This window comes from Lucilia cuprina, chromosome 6 (genome assembly GCF_022045245.1).
Source record: "Lucilia cuprina isolate Lc7/37 chromosome 6, ASM2204524v1, whole genome shotgun sequence".
NCBI classification, from domain to species: Eukaryota; Metazoa; Arthropoda; class Insecta; order Diptera; family Calliphoridae; genus Lucilia; species Lucilia cuprina.
In genome coordinates, this window is record NC_060954.1 from 15865311 (window position 1) to 15871357 (window position 6047).

A 6047-nucleotide genomic window follows, 5' to 3' on the forward strand; every position below is an offset into this window, starting at 1 on the left:
ATCTTGACATCCGAAGAAGCCTAAAGGGATTCTCTCATCCATATTTTTAGTTCAGCTTTTGTTAGGTACCAGGCCACCCCTGCCAAATGGCCTGGTATGCATATGATGTAAACCTTAACGCTGGGAGAGCATTCAGTTATAATCCTCCTGATATCGCCCTTATTGTCATCTGACAAGTCGCTAAACATGTTGAGGCCTGTTTTCGCCTTATTTATTCTTATTCAATTTACACATTCCATTATTGATTGGACTTCAGACTGGAAGATTGTGTTGTGACAAACGGTGGTATGTTTTTATTTCTACGCCTTCAATATAAAACCCTAGGCGCACTTTATCCCTAAATTTAGACACAACAAGACTTGATCCGCTTTTTCGCTTGACCAAAACATTTTATGTGGACTCAGCGTTTTTAAGTTTCCGAAATTTTCCGATATGATTATGTAAAGCACTCCAATATTTTCATTATAAGTTGATGACTGGAACTTTAACAAGCAATTCGTCTAAAGTAATGAGCGGTTCTTCTGCCTGATGCCTGATATTTTAAATATGTTTCAATGGCAGTGAAATCTAGCAACGTTTCGAGAGTTTTTGGTATTGCCATGTACGCTCACCTCCCAATAGTAATTTGATATTACACTTTTGGTCCAAAGAAGTCCACCAGGTTTGTTGATTAGTCTTTAGATGTATGATGTAGGAAAACCTATACAAAGACAAGTCCATAGTTGTATGCACAGTATAGTCTATAGTCAAGTCCACAGTCTAAAGTCTAATCTTGTCTACAGTCTAGTATTTTAATTAGTATATAGTCTCCTTTATAGTCTAGTCTATAATTTGGTCAAGACTATAGTATATATAATTCAGTCTACAATAAAGTCTCTAGTCTAGTCTATTGTGTAGTCTATAATATAATCTAGTCTATTGTCCAGTCGAGTCTATTGTCAAGTCTACAGTCTAGTCTATAGTCGAATCTAATATATAGTATGGTATTTATACTATCCTATAGTCTCTTCTAGAGTCTAGTGTATAATCTAGTCTATAGTGTAGTCTATAATATTGTGTCTATCGTTCAATCTTGAGTCTACTATTAAGACAAGTCTATAGTTTCGTGTATAGTCTAATCCATAATATAGTCTAGTATATTGTCTAGTCTATAGTCTAATCTAGACTAGCTATAGTCTCCTATATAGTCTAGTCTTTAATATAGTCTCAAGTCTAGTCTATTGTCTCGTCTTTAATATAGTCTATTGTCTATTGTCTAGTCTAGTCTATTGTCCAGTCGAGTCTATTGTCAAGTCTACAGTCTAGTCTATAGTCGAATCTACTCCATAGTATGGTATTTATACTATCCTATAGTCTCTTCTAGAGTCTAGTGTATAATCTAGTCTATAGTGTAGTCTATAATATTGTGTAGTCTATCGTTCAATCTTGAGTCTACCATTAAGACCAGTCTATAGTTTCGTGTATAGTCTAATCTATAATATAGTCTAGTATTTTGTCTAGTATATAGGCTAATCTAGACTAGCCTATAGTCTCCTATATAGTCTAGTCTTTAATATAGTCTCAAGTCTAGTCTATTGTCTCGTCTTTAATATAGTCTATTGTCAAGTATATAATAAAGTCTAGTCTATTGTCTAGTCTATAGTCTAGTCTATTGTCTAATCTAGTCTACAGTCTAGCATTTAGACTAGCCTAGAGTCTCCTCTATAAACTTGTCTATAATATGGTCTATCGTCCAATCTAGAGTCTACTTTTTAAACTAGTCCATAGTTTCCTCTATAGTCTAATCTGTAATCTAGTCTGTAATACAGTATAGATACTAGATTAGGCTATAGGCTATAGACTAGATAGTATACTAGTCTATAGTCTAATCTAGTATCTAGACTAGCCTCTATAGTCCAGTCTATAAAAAATTCCAGTCTGGAGTCTAGACTTAACAGTAGTTAGTTTGTTAGTTAGTTAGTTAGTTAGTTAGTTAGTTAGTTAGTTAGTTAGTTAGTTAGTTAATAAGTTACTACTATTTAAGTGGCCTCCGGTAGGTTAGTGGTTAGTGTTCTAGTCTGGTAGACCGGAGGTGGTGGGTTCGATTCCCACCCGTGGCACTGGTTAAGGAGCGCACAACAGGCCCGATAGAGGCCTAGGTGTATTTCTTCGGATTTGATGTGTATACATCCTCCTTTCAAACTAACTAACTAACTAACTACTACTATTTAAACTAGTCCATAGTTTCCTCTATAGTCTAATCTGAAATCTAGTCTATAATACAGTCTAGATACTAGATTAGACTATACCGTTCCAGTCTATAAAATATTCCAGTTTAAGACTTAACAGTAGTTAGTTAGTTAGTTAGTTAGTTAGTTAGTTAGTTAGTTAGTTAGTTAGTTAGTTAGTTAGTTAGTTAGTTAGTTAGTTAGTTAGTTAGTTAGTTAGTTAGTTAGTTAGTTAGTTAGTTAGTTAGTTAGTTAGTTAGTTAGTTAGGTAGTTAGTTAGATAGTTGGTTAGTTAGTTAGTTACTACTACTTAAACTAGTCCACAGTTTCCTCTATAGTCTAATCTGTAATCTAGTCTATAATACAGTCTAGATACTAGATTAGACTATACCGTTCCAGTCTATAAAATATTCCAGTCTGGAGTCTAGACTTAACAGTAGTTAGTTAGTTGATTACTTTGTTGGTTAGTTACTTAGTTACTTAGTTATTTATTTACTTAGTTACTTAGTTATTTAGTTACTTAGTTACTTAGTTAGTTAGTTAGTTAGTTAGTTAGTTAGTTAGTTAGTTAGTTAGTTAGTTGGTTAGTTAGTTAGTTAGTTAGTTAGTTAGTTGGTTAGTTAGTTAGTTAGTTAGTTAGTTAGTTAGTTAGTTAGTTAGTTAGTTAGTTGGTTAGTTAGTTAGTTAGTTAGTTAGTTAGTTAGTTAGTTAGTTAGTTAGTTAGTTAGTTAGTTACTTACTTACTTAGTTAGTTAGTTAGTTAGTTAGTTAGTTAGTTAATTAGTTAGTTATTTTTTCATTCTATTTTTATTTCTAATTAAAAAAAATGGTTTTTAATTTAGATTGATACTAATTTCCCAAAAAAAATCAATTTTACAAATATCCATCAAAATCTACAAAAACAACAATTGTTATATAATTTTTGCTTAAGTAGCATATATTCAGCAACTCCGAACGAAATGAAACAAATTAGTACGTTTCCAATTCTTGAATGCTTTTTCGCCACTAAAATAGTACTTAAGCAGCGGCAGTTAAAAACAGCAACAACAACAAGTATTGCGCAGTTTTTCTTCGGTACATGAAATAGTGAGAAGTGAATAGTAAGCATTTGTTAGTGGCAATGAATTTTATTACGAAAGTTTAAAGTTATAATAACTATTTTCTAAGGAATCATAAAGGAAACGTTTAACATATTATATATCAATGGAAAGGTAAATGTGTCTGCAATTCAAAAATTTACATCATTTTATAAGTTGTAGGTATATAAACACAATCGAAATTTTATTTTAAATATCGTTTATTATTAAGTATGTCCCTAAGAACTTAAAATATTCATATTTTCTAAAAATTCTCTACACAACATCTTAAAATGTAATGATAATTTAAAAAGTTGTTTCAACTACTTGTAAATACAATATACTTTTTCTTCAGTTTGCATATTAAACATGTGTAAGTATTACTTTCAAATACATACACCTATACATAATATAGTATATCTAGTAGTAAAAATTTACTTGTATTATTAAGGAATACATACAAATATTTATATATTTAAAAATTTCTATTTGCATGTAATTTTTAAGAAATTTTTCCAAAAACATACATTTACCAAAACCAATGAGAGAGTACAATACTAAACAAATGATGGATATAAATATATATGAAAATAAACTCTAACTAAAAGTTCTATTACTAGCAGTACTTTTCTAACATTCTTGTAGAATGCACAAAACCAAGGACTCTAAAAAGGAACGTTACTGAGAAGAATAACAAACACAAAAAAGAGAAACGAAATAAATAAAACCACAAATATGAATTGAAAATTTATCATATAAATGAATTATATCTTGTGTGAAATAACTCTTCAGATATATGAGCTAGCAGGACTAAGCAAATATCAGATGTTTAAAGGAATTAAAAAGGTGAAATCTGGAATCAATACGTCTAGTCCATGGTCCAATCTTTAGTCTATAGTTTAACCTATAAGCTAAACTATCGTATATTCTATAAACAAGTCTTAAGTAGTCTTATCTATATTCTAGATTAGTCTATGTGCTAGTCTATAGTTCAGTCTAATGTCTCGTATATAATATAGTCTATAGTATGGTCTATGGTTTAGTCTAAAATATAGATACTAGTATATAGTTCAGTCTAAAGTCTAATATATAGTCTAGCCTTTAGTCTATTCCATAGTCCACTCTATAGTGTAGTTTATAATTTATTCTATAGTGTACTCTATCTAGTTCATATGTAGTCTGTAGTAGTTTAGTCTATTTAATAGTCTAGTCTATAGTCTAGTTTACAGCATAGTCTTTAGACTAGTCTATAGTATATTCTAATAAATAGTCTAGTTATAGTCTAGTTATAGTCTGGTCTATAGTCTAGTGTATAGTCTGTTTTACAATCTAGTCTATAGTCAAGTTAATACTCTGATCTATAGTCTAGTCTACAGTCTGGCCTATATTCTAGTCTATAGTATAGTCTATATTCTAGTCTATAGTCCATTCTATAGTTTAATTTATAATCTAGTTTATAGACTAGTTTATGGTCTTGTCTACAGTCTATGGTCTAGTCTAAAGTTTATAGTCTATTCTATAGTACACTCTAGTTTATAGTTAAATCTATAGTCTATAGATTATTGTGTAGTCCATATAGTGCATATTTAGTCTGTAGTATTTTAGTCTATAGTCTAGACTTTAGACTAGTCTATAGTATATTCTAGTCAATAGTCTAGTTTATAGTCTGATCTACAGTCAAGTCTATTGTCTGGTCTATATTGTAGTCTATAGTCAAGTCTATAGTTTAGTCTATAGTCTAGTATATAGTGTAGTCAATGGCCTAGTTTACAGTCTATAGTCAAGTCTATAATCTGGTCTATAGTCTAGCCTATAGTCTAGTCTATAGTATAGTCTTTAGACTAGTCTATAGTATAGTCTATTTTATAGTCTGGTCTATAGTCTAGTCTATAGTCAAGTCTATAGTTTAGTCTATAATCTAGACTACAGTCCAGTCTACGGTCGATATTCTAATCTAAAGTCTAGTCTATAGTTTAGTCTATAGTCTAGTTTATATTCTAGCCTATAGTATGATCTGTAGTGTAGTCTATATCTTAGTATTTTGCATGTTCAGTAATATCAGTTCAATTGGAAACTGAAATTTCAATCTTTTAAAACTCTGTTGTCAAAAAACAAACTTAACATATAACTAACATGTACTCTAAATTTATATAATTTTTCTTTCATTTCATAGTTTTTGTTTTTCTTTTACGTAAATGCAAAAATATGAGAAATATTTTGTTAACATACAATTTTTGATATACAATCTATTTATTACTAACTCGAGTTTTCCATTTTCTTTTGTTGTTGTTGTTGCACTCATTCATTTCAAAAGAAATGCAAATGTGTTTATTAAAAGCATAAAAATTCTCCATTTATCAAAAATAAAAGCAAAAAACTATTTAACAATATGAAAATGAAAATATACCTTAACTTGAAAAAAATCTATTAGAATTCTTTTAAAATTTTGTGGAAATATGAACAAGTTGTCTAAAATTGCAATAAAACTGACATGTGTCTCAGTGACTTTTAAGGAAAAATTTTTGGCATAAAAAATTTTATGCATAAGAAAAATAATAAAGGAATAAAATTCATAAATAGTTATGTAAAACAACAAAATTTCAGGAAAACCCTATTAAAGAATTTTAAATGATTAAGATAAGTGCATAAGATCCTATCCATTAGATAGATAGATAGATAGATAGATAGATAGATAGATAGATAGATAGATAGATAGATAGATAGATAGATAGATAGATAGATAGATAGATAGATAGATAGATAG